The 27,578-nt window shown below is 42.4% G+C and overlaps 1 pseudogene; it reads right to left on the reverse strand.

Moving 5' to 3' along the window:
- LOC136486668 (uncharacterized) lies at window positions 1-27,578 on the reverse strand (annotated as a pseudogene).

The raw sequence follows: 27,578 nt of genomic DNA on the forward strand, positions 1-27,578 counted from the left end.
ATGAAAAAAACACAGGAATGCGAACACATGAACCAGATGATGGATGAATAAGGTAAAACTCATATTCTAATAATCTGAGGACATAATGATATAGTAATTAAGAGTTTGAAATAATGTACAGACTTTTCCCTCGTTTCACCTCCATTCTTAAACGGGCCTAAAGTGTTTGAAATTCCCAATCTCAACCGAGAGAAGAAGTTGATTCTGCCATTCACTCTCTCAGGATTCCTCATCAGCCGGTGGTGGTTTGTCAAAAACAACCATCACATTCACCTCATCAACCACAGTACCCTCCTTGTCAATGAACACGTCTCCAGTTATATCCATAGCAGCAACACCTCCATCTACTCTGGTGCTCAGCACGGTGATCTCCTCCTTGTGATTATTTGGCAGTGCATTGACCTGTGCTTGCGTTGTTACGGTGACACTACACTTGGATCCTGGTGGGACAATGCCCTTGTCTGGCTCTATGCGGAAGCAGCGTGACCTTGCCTTTGTCATGAAGGCAATGTAATCATTCGTATCGTTGGTCAGCTCAATTGAGTGTGATATCTGCGGGTCAAGTTTAAAGGGGAAGTGTATTTCCAGCGGCTCAATCCCAAGCATGTCCTCCAGGCAAGGGATTTCCTGTGATGGAGAAATTAAAGATGCATTAGCTTTACCAGAGCCTGTCAAAGCTTTAGACCCCTTGAGCTTCAGGGAGCACATAGGGCATACCTGGAATTGGCCACCCTTACTATCTATTGTGTTGAACTCATCCATTACGTATACTATGTCAGGTCTGGCTGTCGGGTTAATTTGGATGCATCTTTGGGCCAGCTCGAGGCATTTTGTCACTTGTTGATAACCCAAGGGTGTATGCTTTGATGATTTAATCCACCTGTGCCTCCATCTTCTAAGTACCTGCATTTACACAAAACCATTCAAATTGGCACCAAAATATTTAATGCAAATGACATGTACATTGTTATCGGCTTAATAATACAACTAAAGAGACGTTGGCTATAGTAACACAGGTTTGGAATATGTCAAAAGTATCCTAATTCCTGTATCTGAGAATTGCACTGTTTCCAGTAAACAAGCTATAATGTTCATGTGAAATTCCTATGTGATCCTTGTATAAAATGATGCCCAATCAATTTAAGAATTTTAAGTTGTTTTGGAAATAAAAAGAACTACAGAAAAAATGACTCACAACAAGTAGACAATTATATACGAAAGCGAAGTATCAAACAGTAACGTTTTTATTGTTTTTTTGTATTGGAATTATCCCTAATGAAACGTAAGTGCTTTTCCATTCTAGATTGATCTTACTAGTGAAATAACCAGCTCAACTACTTTCATTCAAGGTTTTTTGTATTAGCATCATGACCAAAAGAGGACATATCCATGCAACGATGACATAACCACAACTCTTACTTTGGTAAGATCAGGCCCCTTTTTACTTCCTGTCACCAGCTCTGTAACCATTACTCCCAAACTATATATATCTGACTTGCTGGACGATTTGCCTTCGAGAATGTATTCTGGAGCACAATATCCTCTGCATGATAAGAACACACATATCAACACGCTATGACATAAAGACCTTGTAAGAAGACAAGTGTCAGAAACAACAATGTATTATTAGTAGCTTACGGTGCAATAAGACGCGATGTGGTCGCTGTTTGTGAATTATTGTCAAGTCTTGATAGACCAAAATCTGTAATTTTGGGCACCATGAGATCGTCTAGCATTATATTCGCAGGTTTGAGATCCATGTGGACGATACCCTTCTCCTTGTGAAGATAGAGCAAACCTTTGCAGATCCCCACAATAATTTCTTAACGAGTATGCCATTCAAGTCCCCTCAGTTCATCTTAAGAAGTATATGAAGAATCAAGAGTATTTTAGAAGCTGCAAATAAACAATAACGTGCCCAGTGTATGTGCAAGTGAGCATTGAACAAAATGTTGGCCTTTTTTATCTGTACACTGTCCATGATTATTCATCAAATGCAATTTAAAAGTTAGGATTACAGTAGTGAAGATGCATGGTGCGATCAAGAAAGTAACCATATCATATGAAAATGCAGTTGTGCGCTTTGGTCACTGGACTGTATGTAAGCAAATGAATAGAAGAATATTGATAGCGTTTACTTGAGTATTTACAAATTTATTTTAAAATTCAGGAAGTGGCCATGATTAGGGATTTGACTCTTGATCAGATTATTTCTTTGTTGTGCTCTTTAATTTAGTTTTCACTGTTGATGATCTTAGTTTAATTTTTTGTTTGGCATATTTTTGCTTGCAAGCACTGTGTTTGATTGCTGATTATTGGATCTGCTGTCTTATAATGTGAATTGGAGAGCTACTGATATCATGTAAAAAGAAGTCATACCTGTGAGATGGCTCTCAAGGTTTCCGTTGCTTATGTACTCAAAACAGAGCAACCTATCCCGTATATCAGCCATAAGTGTTCTTCCATCAAATATGAACAAGCGTTCTTCCGTAAAAGAACAATAACCCAGAAATCGTACTATATTTTTGTGCCTAACCATGATCAAACTTTGAACCTCCCGATGGAACATCTTGTCTTCAATTGTTCGGCTGTTGAAAAGCCTTTTCACAGCAACAATTCCATTTCGAAGCATGCCCTGTTTATAATATCCTTAATTATGAGAAAGACCATGATCATTATGTCAAGTAATGCTATGAAAAGAGCAAACATGAAGGTGTGGTGCCATAAAAATTGCAGTTACCTTGTAAACCTCTCCACATCCACCAACACCAATTTTTCTCTGCTCAGAGAAATTTTCTGTGATGCTCCGTAGAAGTGACAAATCTAGATGGCTTGGTTCCTCGCTTCCAGCTACTACACGCTCGAGTATGTTGAGATCCATAGTCTGTACCGATGCAGGGTACGTAACGGTGCGCTTTTTTTTTTGTTTATGAAATACGAGTTCAGTGTTGTTGACAATGTAAAAAAAGTTTTGGAACAGATGCCATAAGCAAAAAAAAAAGCACTATGATACAAAAACAGCTAACTTTCAATATGCTACACTTTCCAAACAGATGGACTACGAGGTTCTAATGAAATACGAATTTCTATTTCATCTCCACTAAGGGGGTGTTTGGGACTACTTCACTCTACGTTTGTTTAGCTCCACTCCACGTTTTTTAGCCAAACAGGTTTAGCTCCACGCACTCAGTTCGAGGAAAAATATGAAGTTGTGAGAGCACCTTAATGCAGGGTGCTTCACAAACTCCAGGTTTTTATGGAGCTATTCCACAGTGGAGTTTGTGGAGTAGAGTTCGTGGAGCAGTCCCAAACACGCCCTAAATATTCACATTACCAGCAAACCATATTGGAGGTCATTAGTAAAAGGTTGTGTTTACCACATTTATTGCATATAAAAACTTTAAATTTTTATTACAATCCCTCAAACGGTATTCTTCAACACCATCTTCTCCCAAATCTATCCACTACCATTTCTGGTCCACTCCATTCCTCTCCTCCCATATCCAAGAGGAGTGAGGGGACATGGATGCAGCGACAAACGCACGTGTATATATAGAGGTATACCCATGTTGGACTATGTTCAATGATGGCACTAATACTATATGTGTCACTCATGTTGTGCCAATACGGATAGTGAGTATTGGTGCCAAAACATAGGCTCGTGCTCACATTATCATACCGCACATCGGCTACCTGGCAAGCAGGCATGAGCGTTTGATAATATACAAGTTGGACTAGCACCTCAGGCCAAAGTGATTTACTGTTATGTAGTAGGAGATCATTTTTATAAGAACATTATAGCTCTCGATGAGGTCACGAACTTTATATTGCCATTTTCTGACATTATCTAGATGGCCAAATCTTATTTACTTTAATTTGACAACAACAATTTATAAGGTACAATTCTTTTCCACCTGACTCACTCATCATAATTTGTAGTACTCATAAACGATATGAAAAGGGATAAAGATGTTAATAACATGATGAAATGATAATACTTGCAGTCCTTATGTACTAAAAAATGTTTACTGTTATGACATATGAAATTCACTAATATAAGCTTCCAGGCTTTCATGTGGACCAACTCAATCCAAAGTTGAAAGATTTGTGTAATAGTAATACAAAAATATACGGTGAAAAGAGTAGGAATGCAATGCTTAAGTTTTCATGTAGAGATTGCAATATATGTTGATGTCTAAGAGTAGGTATTATATGGTGAAACGATAATGTATGCAATGCTTAAGTTTTCATGTGAGGTTATAGAAAATAAGGGCTAGTTTACATGTTTGTAACAAGGTATTAAAAATTAAAAAAAGGTGTACCCAGTGCAGAGAGCTCCTGCTCTGTGCGGGGTCTGGGGAAGGGTGTCAGTGGCAAGCCTTACTCTTGCCTGTGCAATGCGAGGAGACCGCGACTCGAACCCGAGACCTTCCGGTCACAGGCGGTAAGACTCTACCGCTTGCACCAGGCCCGCCCTTCTAGCACTACTACAGGAATCAATTTGCGCAGCGTGGCCAAAATGGGCTCCGTGGCGGGCACCTCTTTTGCCCGCCACGGTTAACCGTTGGCCGGCCAGGGAGGCCGGCCACCGAGGCGCCCGCTGTGGGAAAAGGGTTTACCGCGGCGGGCCACCTTACTTGCCCGCCGCAGGAAATCATTATTTACCGCGGCGGGCGGTATGAATCGCCCGCCGCGGTTAATACGATTTACTGTGGCGGACTCTTTAAACTACCTGCCGTGGTAAAGAGTTGATTTATCGAGGCGGGCGCTTTATCTTGCCCACCGCGGTATAGCCTGTACAAATACACAGCACCACCCTTTCATCTTCTCCACGGGTCTTCCTCTCTCAAACTCATGGGGGGAGGCTTTGCCCTAAAATTTGAGGAAACTTTTGATTTGAGTTGAATGGCTTGGATTTGAGGGAGGACGACATCATAAGAGGTTCATAAAGGCTCTCCCTCTCTCCTTCCATCATCTCTCTATTTCCATCACCTAGAGTTCTCTCTAGATCTAGATCTAGATCAATTTTAATGGAAAAAATGATGTCATGTATTTCTTTAACTTTAGATTCATCATAGATGCATGCTTCATCTTTCACATCGTCATTTCCTCTCTTTTTCATGATTTTGGACGTAAAAATCATCAATTTCTCCTAATTCTTCTTTATTTAATGTTGATTGTGATGGGTCTCCTAATTCTTCTTTATTTAAACAGCAGCAGTTGGAGGGTGCTCAAGAATGGATTGAACTGGTCGAGAGACGTGCAGAGCACCCAACACTCCTTCAAGCAGACAAAGGCGGACATATGTAAGTTAGACAAATGCGTGCTTGAAGAGGGCACGTTCTTCAATGAGAACAGCCCGCTAGCGATATTACCGGAGTACGAGAGGCTGAGGAAATGGCCCACGATGATGCGTCCGCAGGATTACACCTTAGCGCATGTATAACGACTTTAATATATAAATGTAATGAATTAACGATGACAAGAACGACTAAGTGAATGTATATATATGTATATTATCTCATGTGTAATGCCTGCATACTTTTTAAGTTTAATCTGTGAAATCTGGATGTGATTTGAATTTGAATTTATATGTCTGCTGTATTTTTTTTAATTCAGGAAATAATTTACCGAGGCGGGCAAATAATAAAGCCCGCCACGGCTAATGAACATAATCGCGGCGGGCCACAAAAGGTGTCCGCCGCGGTAAAATAATTTACCGCGGCAGGCGGTGTAACGTGCCCGCCGTGGTAAAAGTATATTTAGCGCGGCGGGCACGTTACCGTCCGCCGCGGTAAATCGGTTAACCGCGGCGGGCAAAGCCGCCCGCCGCGGTTAAGCCACGATTTACCGTGGCCTCTAGGCCGCGGCGGACGGCTTTGCCCGTCGCGGGAAACCGAAAACGCCCGCCTCCAGTAAAGTTTGTGTAGGAGTGTAGGTGGGACAAAAAAAAAAGATCGGTAAGGATACAGGACATCAGAAGCATATACAGTATCATGCACCCACATGAAAAAGATGTGTTGACATGTGTGCATGCAGCTACCTCTTCATCCGTTGACCCATTGCCCTGCGTCTGCTCTGCGCCATTACCAGTGTCCATGACATGGACAACAAAATCATTTTCTTCATTTTCTATCTCCGACTGGTCTGGCTCCGATAGTTTTATTTTTCTTGAGCCAACTAAATCATTTTCTTCACTGCTGCTGCCAGTGTTCACAACAACTAGATCATTTTGGTCGATTTCTATCATTGCCAATCCGTTCCTGTGTGCAATCACTACCCTGTAACTGATTAAGATGTTGCCGATTAGAAGTTTTACATGTGATCAAAGAGCACAATCTAAATAAAGAGGCGTGAGCATAGAGGTTAAAGCCAGACAAAAAGCTCTTTGAGTTGGCTCGGTGGCTCGTTCCAAAAATGCTCCGATTGAACTCATTTTTCTTGTAAAATAAAAATGAGTTGATTTTGAGTGACTTTCGACTCCGTCTCAGCTCGTTAAGCTTGATATGAAGTTGGATCTTAAACAACTCAGGAGACCATGACAAATAAGATTATGTCAATATTGAAGAATGCTCGAAAAAAGTGCAGTTGGCACTCGTTATCATAGCCAACATGCTGTCAAGACAAAAAGTGCATACTTAATTTGTGCAATTTGATTCTATACAACCACTTGGCTTATATCGTCACATAACAAACCTAGCTGATAACACTCCCTCTCTAGTAAAAAAAAATGCCATTTCAGGTTGCATGCAATCAGCATATGTTTAATAAATAAACTATGTAGTAGTACATTAATATATTGGTGAATACGCTCAAAAAAATATATTGGTGAATATGTTAATTTGACTTTTATAAAAATATAACTAAATTTGTCTTATAAAGTACTAGTGTACTACATGTTATTTAAAGTTTTGCATATATACTTTACACTAGTATATTTGTATAAAAATTATTATGTAGGGGCCTCCCCTGCTAACCTTTCAAAAAAAAAAAGTGGGCACAATGTGCCTGTTATAACCGACCATTGTAATATAGAGGTTGCTAATACTGATGGGGCGGGCATGTCCACAGCTGACAAACGTTGCGGTGATGGCAGAGATGGTGGCACATCTGGGAGCTGCAAAGACAATGCGGATGCCGCCACAATAGACGGAGAGTGGCTGTTGGCGAGGCTGCTGATGGAGAAGATAATGGCAGTGTGGTAGACGTTGCGGCCAAGACGGAGAAGGACGTGCGCTTTGGTGGACCGTACATCAAGGCTAGAGTTGGAACAACCTAGCGTGTCACCATGGTTGGTGCTGATAATGGTGGCGTTCGAGTCTTCATTAGATCACCGAGTTGGAAGAACATCTTTTAGAGACGACCGATCCGCATGGAAAGGCGATCATACCCTGCAGAGACGTGGTCGAGACCCTCAGAGATGGTGATGAAATCACCCATTGAAGGCAGTGGTTGCTAGCAGAGCAGAAGGACAACAATGAGAGCGATCTGGTACAGGACCGAGGATCGAAGTTTCTGATACTAAAGATGTTGTGGTAGATTGGTTGGGGAATTGATAAAAGAACAACATGAGATAGATTGGCTAACTCGCCCTCCCTCTAGAGGCTCTGATCTGCTTTTAGACGTATGTTTTTATGAAACTGGAGGAGTTTGCACCCCTAGAGGAAGCTTATTAGAAATAAGAGTTGGATTTAAAGTACAGCACGAAATAGAAAAAAGAAAGACTGAAAGAAAATAAGAGATAAACGAGAAATTACAACAATTTTTGAATCTATAGACCAAAAACGCCTGAGTCCTTGGTTTTTCCTCGTGCCGTCAGTAGCTTTAACTCCTTAAAGAAAGTTTCCTTGGCTGCATTAACTGTTGTCAGTATGTTTTTGAAGATGAGATCATCCCTCGCTGTCCATATTGCCCAGCACATTAGGATGGCTATTAACATGAAAATTTGTGGGTGTGATTGTGCCTTGATTTGTAGCAGTGCTTCCGGGAATATTGAATCATGGCTGAAGTTAATGTTAAGCAGTCTCCAGCAACTTTTGGCAAAAGGGCACTCTAGAAACAAATGTTACATTGTTTCCTCCGAATTGACCTAACAGAGCACACAATTGTAGGATTCCAACTACAAGTTTTTTCTTTTGAGGATATTTCTTGTGCTCAATCTATCCCTAATGAGGAGCCAGAAAAAAAACCTTGTGTTTAGGCTGGCAAAAGCTTCTCCAAAGCCAAATGAATCCTTCATGAATTTGTCTGTGCCCGATGAGATTTGCATACGCTCTTGCTGATGAGAAGTCTTGTCCCCACATGTAATGCCTATGCAGACAGGGGCAAGTTGAATTCACTTGTTATGGGGTCTTTGGCATAGAAGCTATGCACTGAGATGTTTCTTGTCTTACCAAAGGAGTAAAGTTCTAGAAATTCATCTTTGAGGGGTTGTTGCGTCCAGTATTATCCTGCCAAAAGAGGCAAGTTTGTCCTTTTTGGATTTGATTCATGGCTAAAGGTTTAAAGGATTCCAGGAGTTTTAGATTTTCACTCCACCAAAAGGATCCTTTTTTATGCTTGGGAAGCTTTCCATTTGGATAATGTTTTTCCTAGACAATAGAGACCCAAGGGATGTCCTGCTTATTAAAGAACTTGTTCCAATTCTTCATCATCAGAGCTTCATTGTGTTTTTTTTTCAAATTCAGAACTCCAAACCCCCCTTCATTTTTGGGTAAGCAAACTAAGTCCGAAGCTGCCTTTGGTGCTTTTTTGAGTTCAAGTCAGCAACTCTCCATAAACAGTGTTTTCCAGAGGGAGCAAAGGTAGAAAGTTGGGAGGGCAGATATGACTGCATTAGTGATTTCAAGTCTTCCAGCCTGGGAGACAAAAGCAGAAGTGCTAGCCAGTCTCCGCTCACATTTGGTTACTAAAGGGACAAATTCCTCAACTCTGGGTTTGGTAAGGCCAAGGGGGAGGCCTAGGTAAGTAAAAGGCAAGCACCCAATCTCACAAGCAAAAGTGCTTGCAAGGTGATTTATTTTTTCTTCTGTCAAGTTGATTGGGAACATCCTAGATTTTCTGTCGTTGACCTTAAGTCCAGTTCATTCCGCAAAAATGTATAGGGCAGATTCCAAGAAGAGTTGCTTGGTTTCTCCTTCCAAAATGATCAGAGTGTCATCTTCATATTGAATGATGGGAAAATGTGGGGAAGAGAGGAGAGGGATGGGTAGCTTTAAAAGGCCAATTTCTGTAGCTTTGTTTAGGAGGGATTGCAGTAGGTCTATGCAAGAACAAAAAGTAGGGGGGCGAGAGGGCCCCTGTTGTCTAACACCTCTTCTACAATGGATAGTTTTCCCACGTACATCATTGAGGAGAACCTTTGATGTGCCAGAATAAAGAATATTTCTGATCCAGGCAAGTCAGACCCTACCAAAGCCTCTGGCTTCCAAAAGATTTATGATTGTTTGATATTCAATTTTGTCGAAAGCCTTTCCAAAGTCAAGTTTGAGGATCACCATCTCTTTTTTGGAGTGGTGACACAAATGTAGATACTCAAAAGACCATGTAAGATAGTCCTAGATTGTCCTGCTTTTGATGAAGCCATATTGATTTTTATGGATAAGGCCCTTGATTATTCCTTGCAACCTAATTGCCAGGAGTTTTGTAATCAATTTCATAGAAGTGTTTAGGAGGGAGATGGGTTTGAAAGCTGAAACTGTCAAGCAGGTATCCACCTTTGGGATCAAGGTGATGTAAGAGGAGTTAATGCTCTGTTGGCAGAGATTATTTTGATGAAAAGCCCAACATAGATCATAGAAATCAGCATTAATGGTGGGCCAACATTTTTTTTAGAAATTCATTTGCGAAACCATCTGGGCCAAATGAGTTATCATTAGGTAAGGATTTGACCACATTGTCAATTTCTTCTTATGTAAATTCTTCCTCTATAAAGTGGAGATGATCAGTGGGTTGGATTAGAGCTTGCAAATTGAATTGCATCTCATTAATTTCAGAAGTTCCAAGCCTTGATTTGAGAGCTTGCCAAAGAAGTTGCTCCTTCTCTGAGTGGGTTGAAGAATGGTGCTAGGGTCAGAAGCCAATCTAGCAATTAAGTTTTTTCTATGTCTATTTGTTGCATTTGCTTGGAAAATTTTGTGCCTGCATCACCAAGCTTAACCCATTTCAGGGAGCCCCTTTGTCTCCAGTATGTTCTTTGTTGTTCCAAGAGTGTGAAATTGTTTTGTTCTAAATATCTCTCTAAAGTTCCATTCCTCCAGATTAAGGTCCCTAAAATCTTCTATTGTCTCCAGAATCTCTAAAACTAGCTTTACATTAGCTATATTTGCTTTCAGGCTTGATAGATTTGAATGCCAAGCTTTCAAAGCTTTTCTCAGGGCTTTCAATTTGGAAGTGATGGTTTTTGTACAATCACCATGATGTTGATCATTTGTCCATTTCTTCTGAAGGAGATCTTGAAAGCCTGGTTGTTGCAGCCAAAAGTTTTCAAACCTGAACACTTGACCTTTTGGGGTAGAGGTTGAGAAGGTAATTGCCATAGGGTAGTGATAAGAGGTTTCCATAACCATAACCAAGGATCTAATGATACTTCATTTGGTAATATAAAATTGTTATTTTTTACAAGCTTAGTTAAACACAAGATAGTTTTACTTTGACAAAACTATAACGTTAAATTTTCTGGGATGAAGGTAGTAATTTATTTAAGCTTCCATACTTTATGGGTTGTGTCTATAATGCTCATGACAGTTGAACCACAGAACAGGGGATTGTTTTCCAGCATACCTTCTTGAGCTATCCATACATACTTTTACATCATTAACTCCTCCGAGGCCAAAGTTAAATGTTCTCTCAGGCCTGGTAGAGCACAAGGCATTTGTTATATAAGGAGACAATCATTGAAACGTGTGTAGTGCATTTTATAATTTAAAAAGATGAAAAAAAAGAGATCCAACCTAGGAGGAAGTAGGTGGTTTTTCATTATTATTAAAAAGAGAAATAAGCAGAAATAGGCACCCAAATTCAAGCCGAGATAGAACTTGAACCTCGGTGGTTGGGTGCACGACCACACCTCCCACCCAACCAGTTGAGTTAGGCTCATACTGTCCTTGTGGAAATCAACAAAACTCATTTTTCAACTCAAATAGTATTAAGTGAAATTGGACAAACAATGATAGTAAATTAGCAGAAACATGGTAGTAAAAAACAGTATATATTTGTGTCAGTTGATTCCTTTTTATCATTTTTGGGAAAATTATGTAACAATGATCAATGTAATTCACAAAATAAAAAAAAATGTAACAATGATCAAGATGTATGCTACGGCTGTAAATGTGATACAAATAGTAAAAAGAGCCAGAACTCTATTTTCATTATATAAAGAATGTGAAATGTGATACGGTACATCACAATCTTTTTTTTAAAAAAAAGTTTTACCTCTGCTTTTAAGAAAGCAACACATCACAATCTTTTGATGTCAATGAATGTAAATTTTTATGCATGTCCTTGTGCAATACACAATCACTATACTCCAACAGGATGATCAATAGAAAAGAAGCAATTATACATCTGTCTGTAGCATTGCTGCGCTTTATTTTACAGGGACATATATTTTCTCTCTGGTCTCATTGACAATATATTTCAGCGAACGCTGATATACCCATCCTGTCATGTGTAAGCTGTCCTACGAGCAGTAAAGTGTAAAGTGCTTTTACCTGAGCGTAGTTGGGTTCCACAGACAAAGAGTTCCATCTTCTGACCCTGTAACTAGTACTGGATGCTCGGGATGGCAATAGATTACGTTAACTGAATCAAGATGTATGCCTTCAACTGTTTGAACAAGACTCTTTGTGTGCAAGTCCCGAATCTGATTCAACAAAACAAAAAGATTATAATCGAGAATGCTTCATCGCATATGTTGCACGTCATGGTTACTGAGAAGACGTCACACCTTGACAATCCCATCAATGCCACCGATAATCAGATAATGATGGCCACCATTAGCAAAGTAATCTAAGCACTTTATAACTGGGTCATTATATTCAGACAATATGAATTCAGCAGAACCAGCAGACCGGTGACTACAAACCTGAAGAAGTTGGTCCATAGGTCGTCAATATACTATACTACCAGATTGACTTAAGTATTGGTCTGTTGGATATACTACCTTTATTCCAGCATCGCCATGAACTGCAAAAGTATCCGTATCCGTTACATTTAAGGTGACTCGATAGACATGGTCAAAGTCAACAAACTCAAATATTCGAGTGCATTCCCAGCCCCTTTCCCAGTCCCACAACTTGACGTTTCCCTCGTGCAAAGCAGCTGACAGCACATATGGCTCAGTTGGATGAACTGCCAAGTCCCGTATGTCTAAGTGTGCTTTGAAATGCGCTAGTTGCTGCATTGCCTTGTAGCAATACACATGAATGTAACCATCCCAATCTCCAGCCACAAGCCATTGCTTGCGTGCAATAAATTTGGCTTCAATCACACCTGAAATTGTAGTGATTAATCTATTTTATTAGCAAGTGAGTGCGTCGGAAAAGAAACAGCTAGAAGTAGAAGTAAAAATAAACACCTTTTATTGGTGGAAGCTTATTCGACAGGTCCAACTTTGCCTGCACGTAGACAGAAAAAACCGTTCGTTTTAGTACTCCGAGTAGCCAGTGGTATTTACATGAGGCCAGAACACACAATCATTGCCGGTTATGCTGGAACCGACAGTGTTTGCTTAACACTACCGGTTCATAAGCCTAGGATTCAGAAAAGTTAGGGAAGCTATTCACCGAGCAGTGAAGGCACCTATCACAGTTGGCTCAAAACACTATCCGACAGTGATATATCACCGCCGGTTCAAGCCATAAACCGGCAGTGATAGGTGTCATATCAATGCTGGCAAAGGCTATGAACCGGTAGTGATATATCACTGCCGGGTCAAGCCATGAGCTTTGGTGTTGACCCGATGTTCTCTGCCGCTGGATCCACCAAACCATCAATTGGTTGAGCTTCTCCACCATTAGATCCATCTACCACCATTACTTCTGGTTATAAAACCGGCGTCCATACACCTCCATGGACAGAGGAGCTAGGTCCCCTGCATGTGTGCCAGTCATTTGAATATAGTCTCAATATGTGTTCTCTGTGGGAGGAGTCTCTCCATATACACCTTCCGTTTTTTAGTCAAGATGAAGCATGAGAGGTACTATAAGAATGTTTGTAAAGATAAAGCCACATCAAAGCCAAGGTGTGTTGGCAGCAGTGCAACCATTCCTTAGTTTGTTGGTATTCTGTGGCCTACTGCTAGAGGCATGGGTTCATCACAGCTCCAAACCCTTGCCTGTTGGTCAGCGTTGAGCTAGAGGCAGCATAGACTCATCATGGCTCGCAGCCATAGTGGTTCTGCACCCTAGCATGCTCCTACACTTTTGACACCCCCACTCGGGTGTTACAAGAATGATTGTGAGGGGGTTATATTATAATGTGTTTATAGATTTTGATGCTAACATTATCCTAGTCGGTAAAACATTTAGTTCTTTTCTGAAAAGATCTTTATTATTGTATATGTAAATTTATTGTAAGGTCTTTGTTATCATATATATCTTTTTTGTACTCTAGATCTTTATAAATTCATATATGTTGTTGTTCTAGAATGACATATACATCGTTCACAAATTGGATACACCACATCTAAGGGTCTCAAACACAGGTATATAAATCATGCATCCAAGAAAAATACAATAAGTGCAAATAACTTTTAGCACATCTTCCGGTATCAGTAGGTGTATATATCCAATGGTGGACAACTCATGCATGTATGGGTAGGTGTATCCAACTGCCAGGTCCGAAACATGCCAGCAGTGCTGTATGGACTATCCGAAAAATGATTCGGATTGTGTACACGTGGCAGGAAGGTCCCATCACTGCCGGTTGAAATTATGAACCGCCGGTGATATTGGATCATCAGCCGGTTATTAAAAGAAACCGACAGTGATGTGTCAGTATCACTACCGGATTTTTGCTTAACCCGACAGTGTTACTGATACAATGCAAAAACCCCAACCCAAGCCCCTTCTTCCTCCTCCCGCCCAACCTGAGCACATTCATGGAAGGAGGCGACTTTTCGCTTTCCTCTTTTGCGGCCATTTCTCACCAAATTGCTCATGGAGGGGGTTGGTTTTGAAGGATTGACATGATCCCTTTGTTGTAAGGTGGTAAACTAGTAGTCCTTTGAATTTGTAGCTGGTCTTGTTGGTCATATTGTCTTTGATTCTCATGCTCTTGATCGTTATCAAATTTGCAGAGCTTTTTTCGTGAAGGCATCTGAATTTTGGTGAATCCACTTGCGACTGGCAATACAATGTTAGTACCTTTGTGTACTCACTTAATATGTATCTAGGTAGTTTGCTTTTGTTAGAATATTGGTTTTGATTTTTGTCATATGGGTGACCAGTTCTTGATGAACCCATGAGATACACATAATTTAATTTGAGGCTACATTACCTACCAAGTATTTATTTTCAGAATAGCATTTATTACCTACCAAACATTTAATTTAGACATGTTTGAATTATATCTGGTATAGGATTTGGAAATTTATTATTATTGGACATTATATTTACCTAGTAAGCATTTATTATTCATAGGGCATGCATTCAAAAACTTGAAACTTAAACTAAATCCAGTGCCCTGTACTTTTTTTTTGCTAACAGATGGATCAAGGATGGATATGCGGTCTGGGTCCTATGGACCTGCAGTTTGTGATGGGCATCGACTTATTTATCAAGGCCGCCAAAACTTATGTCATAGGTGATCCCCTGAATGAAGGACGTGTGCTGCCCATGCAGGGTCTGCAAGAATCTGAGGCAATTTCGCAAGCCTAAGGAGATAGGATGTCACCTGGTTACCCAAGGTTTTGTGGAAGATTATAAGTGAGATATGGAATATGCATGGTGAAGAGGGTGACAATGTAGCGGATGACCAAGGTGGCAATCATGAGAGCATACCTGGCGAAGATGTGGTTAATAATAATGTTCTTAGGAATATGTTAGCTGATGACACCGTGGACGATGGGTTCTCTAAGATGCTATGTGATGCGTAGTCAGGATTCCTTAGTCCAAAACAATTGAAAAAGTTAGAGAAAATGAGGAAGGATGGAAAAACACCATTATATAAGGGTTGCAAGGTGAGCAAATTAGAAGTTATCAGGCTATTAGAGCTGAAATCTACTCATAGTATGTCTGGTAAGGGCTTCAGAGACTTGTTATGTTAGCTCAAGAAACTGGTACCAAGGCGAGCAAAGCAACGAACAGTTTGCGATGCTTTGACTGAACTGAGTTGGATTCCAGATATTCAATGTGCAATCACTGTTACAATCATTGCTGAATTTCTTGACCTGTGTGACCTTTTCTCGGAGGTAGAACTGTAGGCCGAGAGTGAAAATTCCCACACATGGTGTTTCTCTTCTAATGGAAAATACTCAACAAAATCAACATATGAGAGTTTGATTGTTGGGGCTGACCATTTCAGTCGACCTACGGAGAGAATCTGGAAAAGTCAGGTGTCTGGTAAGTGCAAATTCGTCATGTGGTTGGCCGCTCATAATAGGTGTTGGACTGCATATCGCCTTGCCAAACGGGGGTTACTGCATCATGAACATTGCTTGCTATGTGATCAGGAGGAAGAAACAATTGTCCATTTGCTTGTGTCATGTGTCTTCACTTGACCAGCGTGGTACCTCCTCTTGCAGCAAGTGAGTTTGGAAGGCTTAACCCCCAGCCCAATGATGTTTCCGTTGATGATTGGTGGGCACAAACAAATGATAGAGTGAGTGGCCCAGTTCAAAAAGGGATTAATTCCATCATCATTTTAGGAGCTTAGACAATCTAGAATCACCACAATCGTTGTATTTTTTATGGGATTTTGCCAAGCTTGAATGAGGTTATGTTGTTCATCAGGGAGGATCTACACCTTTGGTGTTTGGCTGGGGCTCGGGTCTCTCATCTCCTTGCCCTTGTGCCAAGTGACAATTGATGTTTTGTTAATATCATTTTAGGTTTAAGTTTACAGGTAAGCATGTAATTTTTGTTGGTGTGTCTGGTTGTTTGGTTACAAACCTTTTTCTTCTTAATATTACAAGTTACTTAAATTGCTTCAGTTCTCAGTTGTGGTATTTTCTTTTTGTTTTAAGTTTACAAACTACTACCTCCGTCAAAAAAAGGATGCAACTCCAGCACATTACTAAGTAAAACTATATCAAATTTGACAAAATTTATACAAACAACTACAAATATTAATGATATCAAATAAGTACCATTAGATTTATTACTAAATATGTTTTCATCCTATAACTATTTTAGATTCATATTGATATATGTTTCTATAAATTTGATCAAACTTAAAATCAATTAACGAAAGACATACCTAACGTCGTATCTTTTTTGAGACAGAGGTAATAGTTTACTGAAACTGTCCTATACACTCTAAGCTTATGTGTTGTAATTCCTTAACACCCCGTTTGGATGTAGACATTGGAGCCCAAGCATTGGAATTGGAATCAGGTTTCCTCAACGCTGCTGTTTGGATGTACATAAAATTGAGATTTGGCATTCAAGACCGAATTCCTTGGTATTGAACTATAACTGGAAGGGGTCTATCCCAATACTAAGCCCGACCCCTCAGTATTGAGTGGAATTGGACCCGACACTCAGCCTCTTCCCCGTGGGCGAGCGGCGGCGGGCGAGCGCCCTCTTTCCCGTGGCCGACGACCTCCTCTTCCTATTCCCCATGGCCGACGGCGCGAGCTCCTCTTCCTCTTCCCCATGGATAGAGGCGCGAGCTCCTCTTCCTCCCCATGGCCGGCGGCGCGAGCTCCACCATGGACGGCGGCACGAGCTCCTCTTCCTCCCCCATGGCCAGTGGCGCGAGCTCCACCATGGATGGCGTTGCGAGCTCCTCTTCCTCCCCGCCATGGCCGGCGGCGCGAGATCCACCATGGACGGCGGCACGAGCTCCTCTTCCTCCCCCATGGCCGGTGGCGCGAGCTCCACCATGGATGGCGTTGCGAGCTCCTCTTCCTCCCCGCCATGGCCGGCGGCGCGAGATCCACCATGGACGGCGCGAGCGAGCTCCTCTTGCTCTTCCCCATGGATAGCGGCACGACCTCCTCTTCCACCCCATGGCCGGCGCCGCGAGCTCCACCAAGGATGGCGGTACGAGATCCTCTCCCCCCCCATGGACGGCGGCGCGAGCTCCTCTTCCTCCCCGCATGGATGGCGGCGCGAGCTCCACCATGGACAGCGGCACGAGCTGCTCTTCCTTCCCCATGGCCGGCGGCGTGAGATCCACCATGGACGGCGTCGCGAGCTCCCCCATGGCCGCAGTCGAGCTCCCTTCTCGGCAGCGCCTCTTCCATCTCCGCCGGCGGCGAGATCCACCATGGACGGTGGCACGAGCTCCTCTTCCTCTCCCCATGGCCGACGGCGCGAGATCCACCATGGACGGCGTCGCGAGCTCCCCCATGGCTGCAATCGAGCTCCCTTCTCGGCAACTCCTCTTCCATCTCCGGCAGCGGCCAGATCCACTCGCGTCCTCCCCCACTGCTTCTTGTCGATGACGGAGAGGAAGGGCCGAGGGTCGGCAGCGACCACCCCATCTCTAACTTCCCGCCTCCGCGCCTGAGCATGTCGCGGCCGAGGCTGCCTCCGCCTACGCGCCCGTCATCGGTGGAGAGCTCGGGCTGACGGTGACTTGCCGGCGGAGAGCCCTGGTGTAGATGTAGGACGGAGAAGAGGGACCGAGGGGGGAGGGACAAGGGAGACAGAGGACCATTTCAATGCCTGGCCATCCAAACAGAATTTCGACTTTATAACCTTTCTAGATTCTAGCTACCAATTCTATCTACAACCAAACAAACGATTTGGTATTGAACCAAATTCCATTCTAAGGCTGTATTGGTATTGGCACCCAATTCAATACCTCTAGCACAATATCTACATCCAATCAGAGCCTTTGAATTTAGCGCCAAGGGTTTATTTTTAAATAATAATTTAAAAACGACTTTGACCTTCTTATAACCGTATATCTTCCTACTTTGTAGGAGTGAGTGAAGTCTAAAAAACCAAACTTCGACGGCTCCTCCTCTTTGTTAATTGGTTTTGAGTTGGTGGAGCCAGAGCTGTTGCTACCGGAGTAGCAGGTGAAGGCGAAGCTAGATCTATCCTGAGGATGGCCAAAGGAAAGCCTTATATTCTAACATGTGGGCTAAAAATAATCATTTTATCTGCTGCAGCGTCTCTTTTTAAAATAATGCATTTTTGATATACAACAGCCAAAATTGAAAAAGATGGTGCGTGTTTTAAGCAAAACCAAAACGTTTTAGAGTCCTGTAGACAGATTCCCGGCCCTTTGTTCATACTATTTGGGCTTCGATAAATTGTACTTCTCAGGGGTCAGTCCTGGCTCTTGCCATGTAGTATCAGGACCGGCTTTTCTAATCTTGTTGCTCTAACATGAATGATCGAGTCAATTATAGTAATGATGAATACATAAATTAAGATTCTACTAAAAAAATAAATCTAGCTATAATACTACCGGACAACAAAGTCTCTAATTGGTTGGCGAGATTGTAAAAATAATAGAGTTAAATACAGTAGAGATTCATTAACTTTTAAGCGGTTGACCGTAGGACCATGCCCCTTCGTTTGGCCTTAGATTCAACTTCTTGGTTCTTAGATTTCATTCCATGGTGAATGTTGACTCTACGTGCTACGTGACCAAATAAAGGGGTGGTATGGACCTATGGTTAAAAGTTTATGGCACAAAAGTTGAATCTAAGGGCTGATCAAAGAAATATAGACCCATGGTGAACCACTTAAATATAAATAGTTTATAGATCCAAAATTCAACTTTTAAAGTTGATGGACCAAACTGAAAATCATGCATAAGTTAATAGACATATGATGCATTTAACTCAGAAGAATAGATAACCCACATATCTTAATTACATATATGCCTCTATACACTCAACTACTACGCACTCACTCCGTCGTACCATGGATGCAATTCTAGACTTATAGTATAGTGCATATAGTGCATATGTATCCGGAATTTGCTATTTTCCTATGAATTTTTATAAAACGAATTTAAATCTCAAATTTGGTGACAACATACATATATAAATGCACTACGAATGGACATTGTTTCTATTTTTTTAATAGTTCTAAGTATATTTTTGTAAAGGGTTTTCATGATTCCACTGAGAAGGTGGTTTGCATCGAATATTTTCCCAAGGTACCATGGAAATACATTTTTATAGTATCTGTTTGAAGTAATGAATGTTGATACTATTTTCCATAAATTTAGTTAAATTAAACATAGCTAGTCAGTAGAATTTATATCATTGCTGGGACGGATGTAGTACCGACTAGCTAGTGTCTGTGCAGCACTTACCCTGGTCCTGCAGTTCCAAATTTCAATGCCACGTGCCTCACCAGATGTTATTAGAACCCTGCGTGTACCACATAAGTTCTGTGAGAGCAAAAAAATGTTGCGTTAAAGAACTCGATGAACGAATAATCAATGCTAATCCGTATCATTTCAAGAGAGTAAATCTTTGCACGCACCATGGCTCCAATGGATGGATGTCTATGCTATAAGTAGGATTGAGGGATAATACCTGATCAAATCAAACAAACGCTAGTTAGCGCCAAAAGATTTAAGCATCACATATTACTATGAGCAAAATAAGAAAAAATAAAATTATGTATATACCTCAATTCTGGGCTGTATTGGTGTAACAACGCCACGAAATCAAGCAGTTGCACAATGATGCCAAAGGACAAATTAAATAGAGAAAAAGTATATTACAAATAAAATTCACTTTAGAAAAAAAATGACGTGATCTCGATCCATTTGTTAGGATGGGAGCGATAAGGGCACCCGTAATGATATAAGCTAGTTACTAGCTCTAAGCCAATCTCTTCAACAGTGTTAATTTTTGAGAGATTTAACTTTTTACCATTATAAAGATTAGCACCTCCTCAGATAGCATATCAACGGTTGCCGCTACATTCTTACCAGCGAAGACGGAAAACAGATACAAAAATGCCACTTTTGTTCACGTGGCACGCCAGCCCTCGCGTCAGCAGGGATCCAAGTCAGTATGCGGGCGTCAAATGTCTCTCCTACCCCTGCTTCGCCGGGGACCCGCTCCTCGACATTTGACGCTGTCTTCTTCTTCAAGTTGGAGAGGAGCAGAGGACGAACGGGCCGATTCCGGCGGCCAGGTGGCTCGGCCCGCGTGGCGCGACTCTACAGCTGGCTGGCGCTCCCGGTCACGGCACGTGCGATGCCTCCTCTGGCGCCGCCGCACGGCGAGAATAAGAGCAGCAGCTCCGGTCGGCGTTGTTCCACGGGCGCAGGACCGAGCAGCGGCACCACCAGCCGCAAAAGCAGAGGCCCAAGACGCTGCCTGACCTGCTTGCCGGCGTCAGGGCAACGAGCTTCCGTTCTGGGTCCCCACCCCCGGATGCTGGTGACACGGGGAGGAGTCCGAGGAGGACGCCGAGCAAGGTTGTGCTGAGCGTGGCGGTGCAGCAGAGCATGTGGCCGCTGCACGTCATGGCGTCCGCCGAGTGGACCGTGGCCGACCTGGTGAGCGCGGCGGAGATGGCTGCTGGCGGCGGGTGCGGCCGCGGCCCAGCGCTGGAAGCGCTCCGGCGTGCTGTAGTGGTGGCGAGCGTCATCAGCGCGCGATGGAGCGGCTGCTAGCAGCCTCAGGGCAGGCGGAGGTGGGCCGCAGTTCTCCAACCGCGCGCGTCAGCTGCCTGCGGACGTGCATGTCGGCAACGACGGGGTCTAGGTGGTTCCCGGCGGCGCGGGCTCAGGCGAGCGTGCGCCATGGCAAGGTGGCTAAGCGGCGAAGCTGGAGGCGCGTTCGGCTCTGTCCGCAAGCGCGTGCAGCAGAGGGAACGGCGGTGGCCGAGCTCGAGGCTCGTGGCCATGGCAGCCGGTGCGCACGCGACCGGCTAGCTACGCACGCACGCGGTGGCAGCGGCGATGGCCCAAGTCCGGGGCTGCTCTGGCGGTCTCCGGCTCGAGCGAGGTGCGCCGGGCGGAGAGGAGGACGAGGCTGTGGTGCACACGGTTGGGGTGGAGATGGCGCGGAGGGCGGGGAACGCAGTGGTGTAGCTTGGACGGGCCACGGCCATGGTGACTGTGCGTTCGAGCAGAGAGAGCATGGGCAGTAGAGACATTTGACGCTCGTTTGTTGACTTGGATCCCTGCTGGCGCGAGGGCTGACGTGCCACGTGAGCAATAGTGGCATTTTTGTATCTGTTTTCCGTCTTCGCTGGTAAAAATGCAGCGGCAACCATTGAGATGCTATCTGAGGAGGTGCTAATCTTTATAATGGTAAAAAGTTAAATCTCCCTTAATTTTTAGCATATAACTCATAATATGGATAGCCCCACGACACTCTCACATGTTTTTGGTTTGTGTGTATGAGCCTAGCTCTTAACGAAGAGCTAGCCTTTTCTTTCTTAAAATGTAAAAAAAAATACTTAGAGCTAGCTTATGAGTCAGCCATTGCGGTTGCCATAAGTTCTATGGTTTAGCTTTGGTCATAGGAGCATAATATCACATGAAATAGTGCCATTGTTTTTTGGGTTTTTTTATTCATACCATTACAATTTTTGAATTTTAGCCATTGCGGTTGCCATAAGTTCTATGGTTTAGCTTTGGTCATAGCGGCATAATATCACATGAAATAGTGCCATTGTTTTTTGGGTTTTTTTATTCATACCATTATAATTTTTGAATTTTAGAGAAACACCGTTACTATACCCCTATTTTAAAACATACCATTATAATTCTTCATCGTATGTCGACGACTTGGGCCTATAGCTGCAGGCGTAAACGAATACGTATACTTCATTACAGCCCCTCTCCCTGTCACCGACGCCCGGGCCCATGGGTCATCTTCGTCCATGGCGAGCAGCAGCAGCTAGCACGCGGCCGAGCAGCAGCAGCAGCACCCCGGTTAGGAGCGCCTGGGCCGCGAGCTCCACGCGCTGCCCAAGCCGCGAGCTCCGTGCGCCGTCCGGGCCGCGAGCAGCAACAACACGCCGCGAGCTCCCCTGTTTCGCACAAGCAGCAGCAGCTAGCACGCAGGCGAGCAGCAGCAGCAGCTAGCACGCGAGCGAGCAGCAGCACGCGGCGAGCGGACGGCGGTGGGGTGCACGTGGCCGGCGCAGAGCTCGCGGCTTGGGCGGCACACGGAGCTCGCGGCCCAGGCGCTCCCAGCCGGCGTGGAGCTCGTGGCCCCGTCAATGGCGAGCTGCTGCTCTCGTGGCCCTGTCTTGGCGAGGTCGTGGCTCCCAGCCGGCGTGCTGCTGCTGCTGCTCAGCTGCGTGCTAGCTGCTGCTGCTCGCCATGGACGGCGACCGATGCTGCTCACCAAAGAGAGATGAGAAGAGACAAGAAGATGACATGTGGGGCTCACGTGTCGGTAATAGGAAGAGGGGCGGTAATGAAGTATACGTATTCGTGTATGCATGTAGTTAGGCCAAGTCGTCTCTATACGTATTCTATGGCATTTTGTGGGAAACGAAGAATTATAATGGTATGTTTCAAAATAGACGAATAGTAATGGTGTTTCTCCAAAGTTTTTTTTTTTTTTGAGAAATTAGATGTTTCTCCAAAGTTCGAAAATGGTAATGGTACGCAAAAAAACCCTTGAGCAGCAAATTTACAGAACGCACCTTGAATGCTAGCTGGCTTGCACACTCATGAAGGCTCGTTATCTTCACCTGTTTCAACACATCATGAACTGCTTCTGCTTTGTGAAACATGTAGTCAATGCTCAACGATAAGTCCAAGTTGGCTGCAACGCTCTAGATGTGAATTGTGCTCAGGTTTGGGGGTGGTTTCTGTTGCTTTTGCATCGTCAGAATGTAAGTCTGAGTGGATCTTGCAGGTACAGTGCCATTGAGTGAACCGACGAAGATATCTGGGGTATTTGGCTGAATCCGGTAGGCAATATGATGATCTGCGTTGTTGGTTAGCTGCACTGGGCATGGAATCAGCTTATCTGGCTCGAAGGGGAAGCAGAGATTGAGAGGTTGGACAACAAATAGCTGCCTGTACGGCTTATCAATAGTTTCTTCTGTTTGGTTCAACATAGAGATGACATCCTCTATACTGGGCCTTTTGTGGCTGTTGGATTCCACACACTTCACTGCGATCTCAGTGCAAGTCTTCACTTGGTTGAAATAAGCATCCAGATACGATGCATCTTTCCATGCTACCATCAGTAACATGTTCCTCCAGTTTCGTTGAACCTGCAACTGAAGTGAATCAGTAAACGCCGTACCTCACTATGAAAACGTTTCGAGCCAAAACTACAAGAAAATGGACATTATAGTCCTCATAAGAAAAAAAACTTGCCATACCAAATCAATGAAGTCTTGGGAAGAGGGCATATCAGAATATGTGGAGTAGCCATCGGATCCTGTCAATATTTGTATGAGTATGACCCCCAAACTAAATACATCAAACTTCTTTGTGATTTTTCCCATATCTACATACTCTGGTGGGGCGTATCCGCTGAAATATATTTGAAGCATCGCATAAGTAACAGTGATGTAAACCTAAATAATTTATTTTATAGAAAAGATGGCCCAAGATAATCTCCTTCCAAATATACAATAAGAAAAACAGAAAACATTACATAGAAAAGACCAAAAGGTAACTTACTATTTCCAATGTTTATTACAGAAAAGATCCCATTAAAAGTAAAATTGCAATCAAGTAAAAAAATGTCGTCTTGACTAAAATTCAACCATGATTGCTAATTCATGCAATTTCCTATCACCATCAATGTTGCTGCCTCTAGAGGAAGGAAACTGCTTACAAAAAAATGGACAAGTATAATAGACTCCATCATCAATGTTGAGGAAGAAGAGGAAGAGGAAGAGGACGAGGAAGAAGAGGAAGAGGAAGAAGAGGAAGAAGAAGAAGAACAAGAAGTGGAAGAGGACGAGCAACATGTCTTAGAATGACTGCAAGAAGACGGTGGGTGATTGCACATCATCACTCGATCATCGATCGATGAGCTTCCAGATGATCTTTGCCAAAAAAAAAGGTACAAGGCATGCTTTCAGCTGATCTAGAAGTGTTCCTGGTGAGCTACTCCAAAGATCGGAGGGTGAATATTACTCAATACGGTGAGGCCATCTTCGGTAAGCCTTCTATCTCTACATCTGATGCACCTGAGGTAAAGATCCATAAAGAAGTTGATGATTTCTCCCCTACTAATGCTGATTATGCTAAGATATTACATGATCATAAAACTGTGATTGGGAACAACCTTATAACTGTTGTTAATATAATCATGTCTCATTTTGATAGACTAGAGGGTAAGAAAGTCGATTATATTGATGCATCTACTAGTGAATCGGCTTCTAAACAACCTTATTATGGGATGCCTTACGATTTTTATGAGAACCAAAGCTTATATATGGAGGGGTTTAATGATTCAACTGAGTGGTTGATTTTCACTAAATCGAAATCATAAAGGCACTCTCTATATCATAAATATCACATGTTTAAGCGCAATGCAAACATACCACTATTTAAAAAAAACAAAACAAAAACCAACAGATATACAAGGAATGAGTCATTTAACTCACAGAGTCCCTAGAAGGTTTTTTGTAGTAAGCGATTGACGAGTTCCACTAAAGAGCCTTGATAGGCCGAAGTCTGCAATTTTTGGCACCATATCCTTGTCAAGCAATATATTTGAAGGTTTGAGGTCAAGATGGAAAATTCTTTCTCCATGAAGGTATTTCAAACCGTCACAAATCCCCTTTATTATTTTGTAGCGACTATGCCAACGAAGTCCAGACCGTTCGTCTGTAGAAGAAAATAAATGACACATGTTTACAGAATTATTCTATCAAATGTAACTAGCATTTTTTTAGAGATCAACACTAACTAGCATACTAAACAAAACTACCTCATACCAGAGAGATGCTTCTCAAGGCTTCCTTTAGGCAAAAACTCCAAGCATATTGCCCTCTCTATCTTTGTAGCAAGCACTAGCCTGCCTTGGTGTTCGACACATCTATCTTGCTCTATGTAGCTTTTCCCAACGAGCTGGACGATGTTTGGATGGCAAATTCTAGTAAGGATTTGAAGTTCATTTTGAAACTGATCCTCATCTAATCCTGGCATGTGGTAAAGCTTTTTTACAGCTACCTCTTGTCCATTTGGATGTACTCCCTGTTTCACATATTTGATTACAGGCATTTCATTATTGAAGGATGAAACTGAAAAGATGAAGCAAAAGTCATTAACCATACCTTGTAAACCACCCCATATCCACCACTACCAATTTTTTGCTCTAGTGCAAAACCATTTGTAATGTCTTCTATTAGTTTCCAAGGCAAATCTGTTGGCACCTCCCTTGTATTGTATCGTTCATTATTCATAATTCATATATCTGTTACATTTAGTGTCACTTTAAAAAACTAACTTAAGATAATGAGCAACTAATGAACAATTAAATATACATCCTCCAGTACTAAAAAATTAGGCGATTTTTGGATTCACACTAACCTACCTTATGAACTTTTTTGCTGAATCTACTCATATAAACATTAGGTGTAAAAATAAAATACTGACACTCACATATTATTCTCATTTTACTGTATTTAACAAACACATGGACAAAATTCATTATCTTCCAGTCCAGAGTTTCGAAACCCTTAAGCAGCATCTGTTGTACTCTGCTATGTGGGACCAGACCAACAAACCCACCATGTCAGTTTCACATCCAAGGATTTCAGAGAAGTATGGTGGTAAATAAAGAATCAATCTGGCAACTACTCAAATTATGATAATATGGGAATGGGCAGGAATTATCTTGAGCATCATATGCCCAATTTGAAAGACAACCAAACAAAAGGAATTTCATGCAGTCACCTAGAGGAACTTTTCAAAGGATGAAGGTTCAATATTTACACAATTCCAGATCTTTGGATTTTGTAGTTTCCTTTTGTGGGTGTGTGGTGTTTTTTAAGGGTGCCCTTTTTTCTTCTTAATGCAATGATATGTAGTTCTCCTGCATGTTCAAGAAAAAAGTGTCATCTTTGGATGGACAATGGACCATCAAAACATTTTTAACATTTGAAATATAGAAAAAAAATTCATGCTGCAATAAGAAGAGTTTATGTAGCCTGGTAGTAAAGCAATTGTCTTCTACTGCAAAAAGGCTGGCATTTCAAGTACTATTTCAGAAGAAATTCTGAAAGGTTTTAGGGAAGCTAATGTCATATTGGTCACTATGGAATTCAGTGGTACAAACTTGCTATACGATTTGGACAGCAGATTGGTTGAGAGCAGAGGTCGGACAGCAACGAAATATTCCACGAGCATGTTATCAAGGAAGACTTTTCATAAACACAGATCTTGAACGGGAATTTCATCTGAAACATAGGAAGGACTAGTTTCACAGTATGAAAAGGAGTATTTCGTAAACATACTACTGGACGACAGGTAGAAAGCTTTTCTTCGAGAACCGAAATATATACGATTGTGTGGAGTAAGTTTAAGCATAAGCTAAGATATTACAAGAATACTAGAGGAGAGGAGAGGAGAACTGAAAGAATCCGTCTCTCTACTATTCCAAAATATGAGAGACAAAATTACAAAAATAGCAGGGTCACGAACTATTTAACATAACTCCTGGTAAGAAAAAAAAACATGACTAACAGAGAGAATATAGTATCACGAAAAGGTTTTACTGGTTTTTTGTCACCTTGCTGTTTGCTACAACACCAAGTAACCTCCTTTGAGCCCTTGTTTAGTTACACCCCAATTTCCAAAAAGTTGCTACAGTACCTGTCACATCGAATGTTTGCGGCCCGTGTATGGAGCATTAAATGTAGACGAAAAGAAAAACTAATTGCACAGTTTGGTGGGAAATTGCGAGACGAACGTTTTAAGCCTAATTGGTCCATGTTTGAACACTATTTGCCAAATAAAAACGAACGTGCTACAGTAGCCCCAAAATCCAAAATCCTGGAACTAAACAAGGGCTGAAACGATGAGCACACAAGAGTATCTGAGGACCAACAAGGCAACAACTAGTAGTATATGTGATGAAAATCCACATGTATATGCTCAGAGTCGCCATGTTAGATTTGGTAGTAAACACAGAGCTACGATCATCGATCTGGCAGCCTGGCGCAAATAAACTTCCCTAAAACCTTTTCAGAATTAAATATATAGCAGAATCAGGGTCACTAACCTGAAGCAATCTTGCAATGGCCACCCTCCTTGAAGCGATGGTGAGCAGAAGAAAGGAAAGGAGAGGGCAGCAACCAGTGAGGCAGAAGTAGATTATGCTTTATCGAGATTCAAGATTAATGCGAACAGAAGTTTGTTGGTTGTTGGACCTCTGCATTTGGCCAAGGGAGGAGACCTGCTAGTTGACTCCAAGTATCCAATGCGGTGCATGTGCTGGTTCAGCAAAAGCTGATGCCGACCCAAGAAGCAGGTTCAATAATTGCGGTGCATGC

Source organism: Miscanthus floridulus, chromosome 10 (genome assembly GCF_019320115.1).
Source record: "Miscanthus floridulus cultivar M001 chromosome 10, ASM1932011v1, whole genome shotgun sequence".
Classification (NCBI taxonomy): domain Eukaryota; kingdom Viridiplantae; phylum Streptophyta; class Magnoliopsida; order Poales; family Poaceae; genus Miscanthus; species Miscanthus floridulus.